This window comes from Macrobrachium rosenbergii, chromosome 44 (assembly GCF_040412425.1).
Source record: "Macrobrachium rosenbergii isolate ZJJX-2024 chromosome 44, ASM4041242v1, whole genome shotgun sequence".
Taxonomy (NCBI): Eukaryota; Metazoa; Arthropoda; class Malacostraca; order Decapoda; family Palaemonidae; genus Macrobrachium; species Macrobrachium rosenbergii.
The window spans coordinates 24,213,004-24,229,340 of NC_089784.1; the positions used below are offsets into that span (position 1 = coordinate 24,213,004).

Sequence of the window (16,337 nt, forward strand, 5' to 3'; positions counted from 1 at the left end):
TGTTTAGTAGTTATAAGGACAACTTTATTGTTAGCTGGCAACCCCTTAACCCCCTCTCTCTCTCTCTCTCTCTCTCTCTCTCTCTCTCTCTCTCTCTCTCTCTCTCTCTCTCATACACGCACAATTTGGAATGGTGTGGCAATTTCAGTGCTCGCTATGTCGGTGTGTCATTGATAAACGTTTAAAATTGGTTCATTTGTATGTTGATCTAATTTCTTAGGGAAGGGTTGTCTGGAAAGAGAGAGAGAGAGAGAGAGAGAGAGAGCTACAAATACACTGTTCACTAAGTTGTTGTTGTACCTGCATAAATGCGAGGTACCTCGTTGCTCCCAACATTACAACATTATAACAGCGAGAGAGATAGGGGGCCGGAGGAGGAGGATGTTTTCAAAACTCAAGACAATCTCCGAGATATTATCAATTTTTTTGCCTCCATATTGTATTTCTTTCAGTTCAGCTGTACCTGCTTCTTCCCCAGTCTTGCTGCTAACCAAACCGAGTAAGCGGATTTGGAATGAGACAAACCACTTCATTCTTTGTTTGTGATGAACTTGAGAGAATGTATCCATTTCATTTCTCTATGGTATCTTATGCCTTCATTTATAATGGGAGATATGAATCAAAATTCGTGTTGTTGTCTATAAATTCCACTCCCATCCCCTATCTTTCCTTGGATGAGAACTCGTTAAATGGAGTAGTCGAGCATAACGACAGGAAATAATTCATTGCTAACTGAAACTCAAATTTCCGTTATGACTTGCGTTCTGCTTGAACAAAGACACACACACACACACACATACACACAAATCGTCCTCCGTTCTCTTCTGTATCCGGACCTCGTCAAAACACCATGATTCATCCATTAACAAATAATAATCTATCGCATCTTTGTCGCAATCCTACATTACTCGGCCTGCCAGCAAGGAAACACTGTGAGGATGCTTCGTGAATTCCTTTCAGGAGAAACTCCTCCAGTTATGTTTGGGATTTACGACCTTGCCCAGAGTAGTATTTCCATATCGGGGGAAGATATCTTTGGACAGTTACTTACGTATTTGGATCACAGTTAGTCCATGTGAGCTGTACTCTTCACTTGATTAAATTTCCTATGTACATGTTTTGTAGGAACACCCAGTATTTTTTTTATTACAGTGATTAATTCAGCCGTTGCTCCTGCTTTTGGGGGTGTCATTTCTTCCAATTGGCATTTTTTTAATGTCCTTTTGTCATCTTTGTCAAAATTTGAGTCTCCTTAGTCTTATTTTCATCATGTATGTAGGAAACTAGTTTGTCGTGTCAAGAAGATATGACAGTAAACTAGTTTTCCTTTTTGGATCTTTTCCGTATCGTGTTCTTGAGAGGTATTACGCACGGGCACAAGGCAGTACATTACTATCTCTTAAATAGTAATGCATTACCCTGCTTCTGTGGGTATTAACAGAATTTTATTAACATTAATTGATGTTTGTACAATATGAATGACTTAGATGTAAAAGGGGAAACGTACCCTCCATCCTATATCAGGGGAATAGGGGAAATTCACCACGTGCGCTGGTTTCCTAAAAATCATGTCACGTGCTGGCCCAGGTAAGAACAGGTAATCGACATTGCAAGCATGTGATGCGTAGGAATTGGTTACCGGCATTTATAATGTAGAATGACTGTCATCACGGTAGTTGTGCATCTCCCACGTTGTCTTGTGTTGAACTGCATTGCGAAGTGCATCGATGAATATAATGTATCTGTGGGTTTTGCGTCGCGGCTTATCTCGAATAAAAGATTCACCCTTTTAGTGTGGGCTCGAGAGATCTCTTTATTGGTTTCGCATTCCGAAACTTGAATTGTTGATTTGATTTTGTTGTTTTGCTTATCAGGTGGAAAATCTATAATTAGGGACTCATTACACACACACACACACACACACACACACACACACACACACACACACACACACACACACACACACACACACACAAATATATATATATATATATATATATATATATATATATATATATATATATATATATATATATATATATATATATATATATATAGTATATGGAAATAGTATAAAGATTCACTTCAAAGCCTTTGTCCATCATTTGTGGAAATTAGTGACTAAATCCACGGGAACGACACGTAACAAGGAAAGATATTTCATCGTAACATGTCAAGATTCATATATATATATATATATATATATATATATATATATATATATATATATATATATATATATATATATATATATATATATATATATATATATATATATATATATAATATATATATATATATGCATTATTATAGATTATATATGTATGTACATATAGATTTTATATATATATAATATGATATATAATATATATATATATATATATATATATATATATATATATATATATATATATAGAGAGAGAGAGAGAGAGAGAGAGAGAGAGAGAGAGAGAGAGAGAGAGAGAGAGAGAGACATTCCGTGTATTTAATTTCAATCTCCAGGTCATATCCGTCATGGATGTAAACCCTTTACTGAAAGAAAAATTAAAATGGAACATTTGAGCGCTACGTAAAATTGAAGTGATCCTTTCAACGTGTACCTTGTTTGTTTGTTATTGACATTTCGAACTGAAAGCTGAAATGTAAATATATAGAGAGAGAGAGAGAGAGATGCTGATATAAACTCCTCTCTCTCTCTCTCTCTCTCTCTCTCTCTCTCTCTCTCTCTCTCTCTCTCTCTCAAAGCAGAGCCAAATTGAATGCTTGTAATGAAATCAGGTCTTGCTCTGGTAACATAATGCCGAGGCATTTAACCATAATTCAGTGTTCCGGTTTTCCGGGAGATGTTTATAAACAAGGATCCTGCTCTTGCTCTTCCTGGTCTCGAAGCAGGTGAATGTAGGTCAGCTTGCGATTCGTAACATATAATGAACTTGTTACCTATTCATATATATATATATATATATATATATATATATATATATATATATATAATGTATGTATATACATACAGTACACACACACACACACATATACATATATATATATATATATATATATATATATATATATATATATATATATATATATATCCCGGTTCCCTTAAAAGATAGTGGCTCCTGAGAAAATAATTAAATGCATCGGTCTATGTCACGCACGCAGTTCTACTGTTGCTCTGTTGACGAATGGGTTCTTCATAACACTTCAAAAACATAACCGCTCCATGCATCTACACAGAGTACACTTCAGCAACGCTTCAAACTCTGCAACACTCACTCAGTCACGGAGAGACTCACTCTCTTATTCTTTTCTCTTGCACATCCATATACAATCATAATCGCAACTTATCCTCTCCTAATACAGTTTTTCACCCGTTCCCAGAGTCTCAGTAACATTCAAAGCAAGGCCCTCCCTAACGTACCAGTTGGATGGATATTCTGATAAACAGAGAAATAATAGCATGTAGACATGCATTTTCCTCGTGTACAAAATCAGCGGTGAGTAAATGCGGTCCTGCACCAGTTTGATCCTGTTAGGTAATTCCTTTTGTGTTCAGTGTACCACCTCGTGCTGGATTGCTATACAAGGGCTATCTATAAATGTTGCGCTGCTTCCTGGAACATGTAAATGGCATGACTAAGGGCCGTTGTTTCTGGATTTCTTTGTGCATTTTAGTAGCTTATTCACGATTAGTATTACTCAGATCGAAAGGTTTGAGAGAGTTACTCTAAGACCGAACTTATCTTGAGACCTCTGGCAATTTATGAGTACAAAAATAGTACCGGATTTCAGGTATTAATTCTATCAGTCGAGCAACAGTCGGAGTGTCGCATTCCGTGGAACTTTTTTTTCTTCTTTTTAAATCGGCGGTCGATGTACTCCGACTTTTTCCGGGTACTCAGTAGAATTATTCACTTTTTGCTATTTTATGCGGGAAATACTTTGCTCTCTTCTGTTTGCATTTATGTGTCTTTTGGGTTTTGTGGACTAGAGAAGTGTGATGGTGACCATGATTTTATAGGCAGTGAGGCATTAATTGTCACTGAACCAACGTGTATGGAGTTAACCTTTAACAGCAAAAGTAATAGGTGTAATAGATATTGCCTCTCAGGGGCTGATAAACCCGAAACGTTGCATTGCGGCAGTAATAGTAAGACGTATTAAATAAATAGGAAAGGCAAACAGTTGATAGCTGTTCTGCAGTTTGAATGATTCTTGCGTACCATTAACAGGATGGTGCCACGTAGCGTGGATTGGGAAGGGTGGCAGCCGTTGTCCTTATCGATAGAAGCTGGAATTTCAGGTTTGATTCCATGCTGAAGTGAATGGAACATTTTAAGTGGAAGAGCCAGGCGTCGAGTACCAGTAATGTAGTGGCTTCAGTTTGCATTATAAATTGATCCATCGTATGGGGTTACACACAACAGTCCCAGTTCCTTAACGTGATTTTTATTTTATGAAAATCCACAATTATGTCGAGGTGCAGTTCTTTATTTATATTTATTTACCTAGGAAAAAGTAAATCTTAGAATAAATGTTCAACTTCATAATCTTGAAAATTTCGAAAAATATGTTAAGAACAATTAATAAACCCCCTTGCCCTCATTGCCTCTGTTTTTTTTTTTTTTTTGGTAAAATGATGAGTAGGTGATGTCAGGTGATGTCAGGTGTTGTCATTTGCTTGCCATCATAGAGGTGAACGACCCAGGTGACATTTACTAACGAAGCAACTCAGTGGTGATCCTCCGGGCTTTATAATGTATTTATGGCTTGTGCTTAAGATTGAGAGAGAGAGAGAGAGAGAGAGAGAGAGAGAGAGAGAGAGAGAGAGAAAGAGAGAGAGAGAGAGAGAGAGAGAGAGAATTTTGCTTTGGATTTTGGAACCGGGACAACCGGGATCTAATTATGTACTCATACCTCGTGTTGGATTATGCCTCCTATTCCGTTTGCTTCTTTTACATCATACCTTCTCCGCGACTACTGGTATTGTTATTTCTGATATAGTTGGTAATATCAGTATTAGTATTTGTTGTATGGTTACTATATGTCGAAATATTCAATAGCTTTGGTACAACTTCTACAGTAATCTTATATAGAATAGAATACACATGAATGTAATAAGACGAAAATAGAAACATAATGAAGGTTATGATAGAAAGAAAATGTAAGGAGAATCTGTATGTAATGTAAACGACCGTGTAGGATTATTGCAGTCTTTTAATCTTATTACGTCTGTATATATATATATATATATATATATATATATATATATATATATATATATATATATATATATATATATACATATACATATATATAGTTATATATATGTATATATATAGATTATATATATATAATATATATATATATATATATATATATATATATATATATATATATATATATATATATATATATATATATATATATATATATATATATATATATATATATATATATATAATTTGTGTGCTAGCGTGTGTATTTAATATGTGATCCATTTCAAGAAAATATTTCCATTTCTTGTGATCTTTAAGGGTTCTTTCAAACCAAAAATAAGAAAATAAAATACAATGGAAATGTGTGTCGCACCTGCAGTATAATTAAGCAGATCGCCAGGTAAGTAGGTGGTGCTATTTTTTCGTTACTATATCCCAAGATAACTCGAGTAATAGCGGACGAGTTGGTGTGACTTGATGTTGACCCGTACTGGTTGCTGCTCTCTTGGTGGTTTCCCATTTGACCGCGAGGCTGCAACGTGACAGAAACCAATTGCTCAACTCTCCGTGCGCTATTGTTTTAGAAAAGAGAGTCACGGTCGGTTGCAGAACACATGGCGTGAAGTAAAAACTTATCGCTCCATCGTTAAAGGCAAAGGCGAAAGGGAGCAGCGGTCAAGATGCATAAAAGATGTGTGTGCATATACATATATACATACATACATACACGTGTGTTTCAAAAGAATGGGAATGCAAGAAAATTATTGTGGTAGAGTCTGGATCCTTTATGGCTTGGTTAAAAAAAATTTAAAAATTGGTTGCGCTAAGTATTTGAATGGAAAGGTAGATGTATTTGAATGGAAAGGTAGATGTCAGTGAAAGAGACGGCGTTGTTGGTAGGTATTGATGTACTTGAGCAAAACATAAGAATGTACAGAATCTTGTGGAGATGGCCTTGGAAAGGGACTTTAGTGTTAGAATTGTGCAACAGTAACGTGGGAGATGTTAATTTATTTTCAGTTGGCTAAATGCGGTAGTTCCAAGCGTTGAATTCAAAACTGAATGGGGAAAAATGTCATTCGCTCTTTTCTAGGCATCAGTTAAGCAAACGAAATATTATTTAAAGGTCCCCCAAACAACAAACATTTACGTTGAAAGCATCCAAAAGTCGACTGAACACCGAATCCGAAACTCGTTTATGTACATTACTCTACGGCTATCGGGAGTTTACTGAAAAACAAATCGATTCCGGTGCTTATGGAATATCATACAATTACTGTAGTTGTAATTCAGATTGGGAAGACTGGCAGATCGATCCCGCAAAGATTACAGTATAACCAAACGGTAAGATATGGGTCAGAGAGCTTAAGAATTTTTGTCAAAACAATTAATTGGATCGAGGCTGCTTCCGTTATTCAGAAGCAGATGTCTGTACAAACGGAAGATTTTGGAGCTCGCCTTCATCAATCAGACCAAGAATATGAGCCTTTCATGGATCACTGGGAATCTGGCAGCACAGACAATCTAATTTTGCCATCTGTTCTCTAATAAGTACGAGTACATCAACTATGTGGCGTCATGTTTGGCCTAGGTACGAGCAAATGATGTCTCAAGAAGAATGACTTATTGAGTCCTGTTTTCGTAGGACCAACAACGTAATCGCCATTTGTAATCCTGCGGAAATCGTTATTCACCACTTGTGTTTATCATCTAAATACTTAAATTACTTATCTGTTTCCTCTCTATTCACCCAAGACCAAGGCTTAAGTAATACCAGGCAAAATGTATGGCTTTCTTTTGTTGATTTTGTTCGTATTGTGTGTACATGTGCAAGTGTGTGACTGTTTCACAGTAAAAAAAACAGTCACACGTGCACATGTACACACATTATATATATATATATATATATATATATATATATATATATATATATATATATATATATATATATATATATATATATATGTATACATACATACATATATATAATAACATCTGTATGCAAGTAGCTAGAAAAGTGTGTTCAGACGCGTGAAAGGAGACAGACAGGAAACGCAAAAGCGAGCTGGATACCGGAAAGAGTTACTTTTTCCGGTATCCAGTCTGCTTTTGCGTTTCCTGTTTGTCCCCTTTTACTCGCCTGAGCACACTTTTCTAGCTGCTTGCATAGATATGGATATGGAACGTTAGTATTTATGTATTAAAATGTGTGTACAAATTTCACATTTTTAGTTCTTAAACCTGAAGTGCAAGTTTCGGTTTTCTTTTTCTTTTTTATCATGATGTTACTTTCCCTGTCTGGGTTTTATTCTTGTGTGTGCAAGCTTTTCAAGGTAGGTCCAGCTTCCTGTCTTCAGAAATGAACTGTCCGTTTAAAAGGGATTTTGGACGAAGTTTTTTCGTGTGCTTTTTTTTTATTTGCTTTTCTTATTTTCCTGTTCTCTTTTTTCTTACTTGAGGCTGATGGAAAGGAAAGTGCTGGAAATGGACGCCTGTCTGGTAGGTGAACATCATATCCGAAGTCCCCCTTTGTCTTTACCTTCCTGACGGCGGTCATCATCCCATGACCTTGTGTATGAAAGGCGATTGTGCACCAGTATGTACCTGCGACAGAAAGTACTCTTTGTGTCACTCTCTGTTGTCTGAAAGTGCCGAGAAATGGATAAGGAATGAATGGCTTTCGAAGAATAAGCCTGTCTTATTTTATTGGATGGATGGTGTTTTTAGGGTGATCGTACAGGGCTGTTGGGCAATTTTAGGTCTGTTGTATTTTACTACTAAGAAAAATAGGGAGGATGAATGAACGCACATTGTGATCTGCAATGACGACATGATGCAGACCTGGTACATAAAAACATGAGACACAATAGGCTTGCTCTTGATACTTGTGCTTTTGTTTTACTTAATTTTCTTTGAAAAAGTCTTTTCCTATCTATCTATATATATATATATATATATATATATATATATATATATATATATATATATATATATATATATATATATATATATATATATATATATATATATATATATATGTGTGTGTGTGTGTGTGTGTGTGTGTGTTTGTATGTATGTATATGCTTATATTTATGTGTCCATATAACTATATATATGTATATATATGTACACATACTGTATATATTTTAATTATATGTATGATATATGTTGTGTATATATAATATCTAAATATACCTGAGGCAGTGATTTTGTTTACATGAACATTTATCTCAAATAACTGAGTAATGGAAACCAAATAATCAACTTTTCTTTTATATTCGTTGTTGGTTGAAACATTTACAAGACAAGGTCAGCCTACTCCTCAATGTCTTGTTCTTGGAGTTCAAACACCGATTCGATATGATATAGGGTGACTGCCCTTCTTCTCCCTCGAGAAAGGGCAATGGGAATGACAACAAACATTCCTAGTCTGTCAATTTGAACAACTGATTGATTGATCAGTTTATCCAGTGACAGTGCAATGTTGATGTCATCGATTGTATAAAGAAATCATAAGAGGGAGGAGAAGGAGGAGGATGGGGGGGGGGATACAAATAAAATAAAGAACGAAAGGAAGGATAGGAATGATGAGTAGTGTATGGAAGAACAGGAAGAAGAGAACGAAGCTGGAAAAGATGAAGAAGAAATTGTCATGGAGTGAGGATAGAATGTAGAAAAAATAGCAAAAGTAAACGGAAGAAGAGAAAGAAGGAAGAAAAGAAGCAAGAAAAAGAAGAATCTCTTTGAAGCTAATGGCTAACGCAAATTGAATGTATCTTCACCTCGCTTGTCGGTCGGCTGTATAATTCACTTTGCACTGAAACACTTCCTGGACTTGATGTGTCCACGGGGTCTGTTTTATTTCTTTCTTTCGTTCTTTTTGTATTAATTATGCGTTGTTGTTATTTTGATGGGTTTATTTTCTTACCCCAGGGGGGGAGTGGGGGGAGCTGCTGTGTAAACAATTTTTTTATGAATTTGAGATTGTATGTTTAATATTGCCATATTTGTGAATGGAGGGACAGCGTTTTTCAATTACGAAAATTCGGTTGGTGTGATAAGCTTCAGAATGAAGCAACGAAATCATGGTAATGATGACATTCGTGGTCGTGATAATCATCTGAATGGAGTTCAAACTGTTTTAGATTGTGTTCATTTTGATGGTTATTTAACGACTTTGGTGAATGTGGAACTCAAATACGTATACGTATGAAATGCAATGAAGGAATAATACGTATATATGCAACTAGCGAGAGAAGGAGGAAGAGGAAGAGGTGAAAGTGAATGAAATAAAAGTGATACGGATTATTGGACTGTGCGTGGCGTACCGGGATATATTAAATGCATTACTACTCCCACTGCAGAGGGTCTCTCATGCATATTTCATGATCAGCGTCCCAGTACTTGAGTCAACTGTCAGTAGCGTATGCGCTCTCTCTCTCTCTCTCTCTCTCTCTCTCTCTCTCTCTCTCTCTCTCTCTCTCTCATATATACATGTGTACCTATCTGTCTATCTATCTATCTATCTATCTATCTATCTATCTATTAGAAGTATCAACGCAATTACGTATGGAACAGAAATAAATTTCTGGCTCCCATCAGGATCGAACCCAGGTCTGTGGCCTGGTTGGCAGCGCTCTGGTCTTTCATTTGAAAGACCTGGGTTCGATCCTGATGTGAGTCATAAATATATATATATATATATATATATATATATATATATACCTGACATTGAGTTTATTATTTTTTACTCTAGAAATAATTTTACTTTTATAAAGTTATTAGTAATTTATTATTATTTATGGCATTTACATTTAGTTTACAGTATTTTGGTGGTATGTAGTGTGTGTTTACCTCTGTCATTTTGTTGATAGAATTGTTAATCAGTTTCTTTTGCATTTGATTAGTTTTATTTGTAAAGGTACTATCCGATTTTTTCCTTTAAGATTTATATATATTTTTCTTTTTCAGGTAAGGGTCTGCACGAAGTTGTGGTAAAGATGTCAAGGATGTGTATAGTAGGGGGTCTACTGTAAGTACAGAATTAATTATCCTCTCATCATATATCTATTAAATATTTGCGTAAATATAATTTTTTACTTTGGAGCATCGCCACAAGATGTAACATATTTGATTTATTTTTTATAGTTTTTGTTTCATTCTCTACTCGCTGACTGAAATGAAATTCCACTTTATTACTCTGTAATTATTATAAAGACGGAACTCCAAAAGTAACTGTGATCAAAATGTAACTCAGAATGTAAATAAAATTCGTGAGATTTCCATCCGGACTGCGACGCTTATTTTTGTCGGTGTCTTGAGTATGCAGCAGTTTCTTCGAAGTTAATAACAGCGAATGATGTTAAACTTTCCCCGTCTTGAATTTTGGTGGTTAATATCATCAACATTGGATATCTTTTAATATCCAGTTCACTCTACCTCGGGAATAACTTGCACCCTTGGGGAATTATAATTGACAAGTCCTTCGCCACCGGCGAGATTCGAAGCGTTGCCTGCTTTAGAAGAGAGAGAGAGAGAGAGAGAGAGAGAGAGAGAGAGAGAGAGAGAGAGAGAGAGAGAGAGAGAGAGTACACACACGCGCTTGGTATAAAGGGAACGGCTGTTTCTTGGCAAACATTTACCTTCAATAACCTTGACGGTGTAACCAGAAAATGGGACTTTATATGCCTTGATTGAGGCTACGCAGGTGCCACTAGAATAGTATGCTTTCATTTTTTTAGAAGGGAGAGGGAAGGAATTTGGATGTGTTATATCTTTACCACTGAATGCATTTTTCTAGTAATTTTGTTTTATTTTGCAAATGCGTGTTTTGTTTTGAGTTTTCAATTCAAAAGATTCAGAAATGTTTTTGAAATGTTTCGACCTAAGAAATGAAATGTTTTCATATCTAAATGATAAATTTGCTGTAAATTATTTTGATGATAGAATCTTAAAATATCATGAGGTCTTTTTGTTGTAGTGTTTTGATCTAAAACATAAAGAAATGTCACTGAAAGTGATAAATCAAAAGCATAGGTGAATATATGTTCTTTAGAAGTCAAAATTTTTTTTACAAACATCACTAGCCAGAATTTACAAGACCAAATGTATATCTTTCATCGTAACCCATAAAAGATTAGCATCACCGCTTAGCAGAATTAGCTATTTTGAAATAGCCTTTTGCAAGGCATTGTGCTTTAACGTCTTTTTCATTCAATCTTTTCCTAATGGAAGAGCCTTGACGACAGCTGGGTCCTTAACCGCAACATCTTACGGCCGCGAATTGAGTTTACTCCAGATGGATTCGTTCTAATAAAAGACGCCCAAGGTATTCACCCAAATAGAAGACGCTCCAAATGGAATTGCCTTAATAGATGGCGCGCTTTTAGTGCTGTGGCTGCGACAAAGCAGGTCGCGGGTATCTTTCTGGTCTGGGTAAGATGAAAGGAAATTAATCTCGCTCTCAGACGAAGAATGAAGATCGTGAATGAAAGGAATTTAAACGAAAACTGAGCATTCATTATGCTTGCGTTAAATGTAAGTTGGAAGAACGAATCTGGAAAATGTGAATAAAAGCATATAAATGTCAAAATGAAAATGCAGAGCCCACAATTATAGGGATTTGATGAAGAGAAATTAAATAAAAGGGTGGAGAAAGACATTTTGGGGAAATAATAGATGTAAAAGATAAGACATTTTGGAGGTGATACCAAGGGCTTGAGATTAAAGTTCCATTCTCTAGACCGCAGTAATACTATCCCAACTCTGATCGAAAAAATGAATGACATTGTGTCGGAAAGGGGAAATGAAAGACTTTTATTTTAGGAAAAAAAAGGAGAGAAAGTAGCGCTGCTGGGAACGTGGAGGGAACGTTTTTAGAAAGTCAAAAGAAGGCTGTGAAGGTCAGAGGTCACTTGTAGGGAAATCTTCTGGTTATTTCTTAGAATGTACTTTTTTTCTGTAAATTTTCAGTCATTTTTAATGCAAAATTTTTAATGAAAATTTTCCAATTTTGTTTTTGAGGTAATAAAAGATTTCTCCGTACATATTCACGATTACATTTTATGTCTTTCTCCATATTTATTCTTATATATTTTGATATTCAAGATATATTTTCCCTTCTTTCATTTTAACACTGGCATTGCGTGTTTTCTGTTGGGAGAAAGCTCCTTGAGAATTTTTTATGCATTCTGTATTTCTTCTGCTGACACCTTTAGCCTTAATGATGAATTTATTAAATTGCCATGTAATAAATTCATCATTGTATTAAATGGCAATTTGATTATTCATTGAAAGCAAAACTAAAAAAAAGGTTTCCGTAATACGTTTTCGATTTGCAGAATACTGTTGAGTCATGTGACACTATGAGGACAAGATTTCATCTTTTAAAAGGTTTAATGTTCATTATCTTGGTGTGTTCTTTGACTGAATATATATAGATATATATATGTTGATTTCTTGATCTTACATCTACAGAGAAGAAAATTATATAAAAGAATAGACTTTAATGTAAATTCAGATCTGGTGATGTTGCCGTCAGCTTCAGGTATTATGTAATTGTGTCATTTTCATTATAATTTATAATGCAGTGGTATTTTTTATTAAAGCCTTTGATATTTATATGTCTCCGAATATTTTCATTTTTGAGGATAATATTGCTCTCCGGTCTTTTGAAGGTATTACGTGCGCAGTGCAGCTGCATAAGTGCGCTCACATGTGTTGCTCAGGTGTGGATGTCGTCACAATCGAGTTTACCTTAAATGTCTAACCTCGTGTAGGTGGATCATGGGAAGCTACATATTATTATTATTATTATTATTATTATTATTATTATTATTATTATTATTATTAATTAGTTTATATAGTCTTCAGTCGCTGCAACTTTCATCCTTTTAATTACTGAATCAAAAGATGAGCCCTCTGCAGTAAGAACTTATATATAAAATCCCCGCAATCTTGCATCTTTCATATGGCCTTTTTTTTTCTTTTAAACTTATGCTAACCTTGAATTCTGAAACTTTAAGTTCACCCTTTCCTTCCTCCCAGAGCCTTGAAATGACATATACTATTATAATTATGACTATTGTTATAGGCTAGGACATTAGGTTACATAGTAATAACAATAAATTATTCTAATTGAGAATATTTACAATGAAAGAGGAAGTAGTTGTAGTATTTGTGTATTCAAGAGTCGTACTACTGAGAGCATTGTAATACAAGAAAAATAATGGGCTTTGCACAAAAATGTATCCAAACCCCAGTACCTACTGTATGGAAATACTTTGGGTTATTGATTTATTGACAGGAAAATTATATATGTATGTATGTATATATATACATATAGGCTGTATATAGATGTGTATACATACATACATACATACATACATACACATACATACATACATACATACATGTAATTGTAATAGCCACAATGCCCTCGTAACTTCTCGAATTCTTCGCGCTTTTTTGGATACTCTTGTCACTACAAAGGCTTAGATCCAAGTGCAAGAAATATGAATCAGTTATGATCTCCAGTAGTGTGAAACGAACCCGCGTCCCATAATCACAATGAGGTCACGTTGCCGACCTGACCACGATATATATATATATATATATATATATATATATATATATATATATGTGTGTGTGTGTGTGTGTGTGTGTGTGTGTGTGTGTGTGTGTGTGTGTGTGTGTGTGTGTGTGTGTGTGTGTGTGTGTACTAGCTGACCAACCCTGCGCTGCCCGAAAGAACTTTGAAGAACTCAGAAAAATTGTCCTACATCCCCTTTCAATTGTTTTGTCGTGTAAAGTATGTGTACTATCATTCAGAATACTTTTCTTTCCTGTCATTAATAATTCTGTCTGGAATTCATAACTTTAAATAAACATGATATATACATATATACATATATTCTGGCACTTATCTGATGAAAATGGTGAGAGAGAGAGAGAGAGAGAGAGAGAGAGAGAGAGAGAGAGAGAGAGAGAGAGAGAGAGAGAGAGAGAGAATGACTGACTTGCAGTGACAAACATTCTCAGGTTTTTTTTAGTACGACTTGATGTTTAACTCCATTCATAAAGGGAATTTATAAATGATAAAGAAAAAGAGATAAAAAGAGAAATATTGCAAGCATGAATTTACCTTCAGTAGTTAAAAACCTCATAGATAAATTCCGCTTCAGATTGTTTGAGAGAGAGAGAGAGAGTTTGGTAGAGGTGGTAGCTCTATGGTGAAGTTGTCGTTCGTGGTGGTGGTGGTGCCAAACTACCCCACAATTAATTTTAGACCTCATTTAAACTGCCTTTATAACGAAATACGTCACCGTATTGTCACAAAGCAGGTCGTTATAGTGAATTCCGAAGGTAAAAACAAAGGAGAAATGAACGAATTACTGAGGAGATTCACATTTGAACGCATAAAAAAAAGGAAAATACCGTATATGTTGACGTCGGGCTTAAGTATCAGATACTGCGCATGCGAGGATTGGGAAGTCGTTTTCGGCTGATAAAAAATTGATGGTATAATGAAAGTAATTCTAATACAGTCAAACACATCTGTTTAATTTTTCTAGGGTTTGCAGTGGGAGGATTTTAATGACGTCACCAACAGACAAGGTGGTGATTTTCCACCCAAGCTACTGGTGACTCCCATAAAGTTACTGAGGAAAAGGTGAACAGTACTGGTAAAAACGAAAGTTTCATTTGTTTTGTCTGCGTTTGTATGTGTGTCACGGGTTAGGGGATTGATTTTGAGTTATAAACCTTCCTGGGGTGACTTAGGGGCCGAGTGCAAATTTTTGTCTGGGTCTGTCATTGGGTTCGGATTTTTATAGCATCCAAACAAACATGAAAACATTCACTTTATTACATAGATATATGTGTGCCTGTGTATGCATGTATGTATAAGCAGAGAGAGATGAAGAGAGTGAATTTTTATGCTCTTTCAGCTCGTACCCAAAGTAAATAATGCAGAGAGAGAAAGAGAGAGAGAGAGAGCTGACTGTGATACCGTGGTGAATTCATTACCAATTCAAGTCATCTTGACCTCCTTCCGTCTCTTGTTTGTCGTCTATGGTCAGGTTTCTGAGTATAGGGAAGCAGGGAACACTGATACACTGTTTCTCCTTTATATATATATATATATATATATATATATATATATATATATATATATATATATATATATATATATATATATATCTAGGTTATCTAGAGGGTTTCTTTTTTCAGTGTAGGCACACATCTTTACATCTACGTGTTTTTGTTGGTTGTTTGTGTTTATTTCGCTTTCTTTCAATAATTTAATAGGCTTTTCTTAAGCAGTTTCGTAACTTCTGCATACTGTTCTGTATTTACAGAGTACTTTATTTACAGCCATTCTTAATTTACTTCCATATGTAAATATGTAAATAACGACATTGTTTTGCTCCATGAAGATTCCAGCTTTTATTATGATCAGTCATACTCAGTGGTGAGTTCTTACTGTCTTACTGGCATGCAAGTGACGCGTTGTTGGGGGGCGGGGGAATACGGCTTTGGCCAGGATTTTTTGGGTCCGTACCAATAAAAAGCGACGAAGCTTTATTTTATAGCTGTGTGGTAAGAAGTGGAAAGGTCGGGTGACGATGTGTGTTTTTATTCTCGTTCTTATTTTGGATTGAAATTGATGGGTTTCATGTTCCTTATTTTTGCTTCTAAGTGGGTTTTCACTCAGTTTGTTATTGGCATTTTTTGTAATGTTGATGCGCGGTGAGAATTAATCTAATTACCGCTGCGCATGGATGAACTGGCATTATTGTTAGTTTATTACAAATAGGATTTGTATTGTGCTACAGCATTTCGTGTCTTGTTTTTGCCTTTCGATTAGCTTTCGTAACCACACTCCTTAGTTAAAAGAAAAATATAAATAAAAGTTAGAGCTGTTTGTTTTTTACTTTTTCTTTTGTAGTAGTCTCATGAGGATCTTATTAAAAAGGTTTTTAATGAAAGCGACTTAATCTGTCGTGCGGGATGAAAACCAATTATAAGTGCGTGAACTGGACTCGAGCCAGGAGAGGAATATCTGCCTTTGACTGGTGTAGTCCGCCTCCTCCACTGATCAGAACTTGCAAATCCACA

The 16,337-nt window shown here is 35.3% G+C and overlaps 1 protein-coding gene across 8 annotated transcripts in view; it reads left to right on the forward strand.

The window, feature by feature from the left end:
- retm (real-time) overlaps nt 1-16,337 on the forward strand; it is a 262,293-nt gene that overhangs the window by 109,903 nt on the left and 136,053 nt on the right. Inside the window, exon 1 of one of the 8 annotated variants that reach the window (XM_067088034.1) lies at nt 10,197-10,251. The exons of 6 other annotated variants lie outside the window; for them this stretch is intronic. The gene's annotated coding sequence lies outside the window, so the exon portion shown is untranslated. Of the gene's footprint in view, nt 1-10,196; nt 10,252-16,337 lie in introns of those variants that run through there. One more of the 8 variants, XM_067088032.1, reaches the window with a different exon arrangement.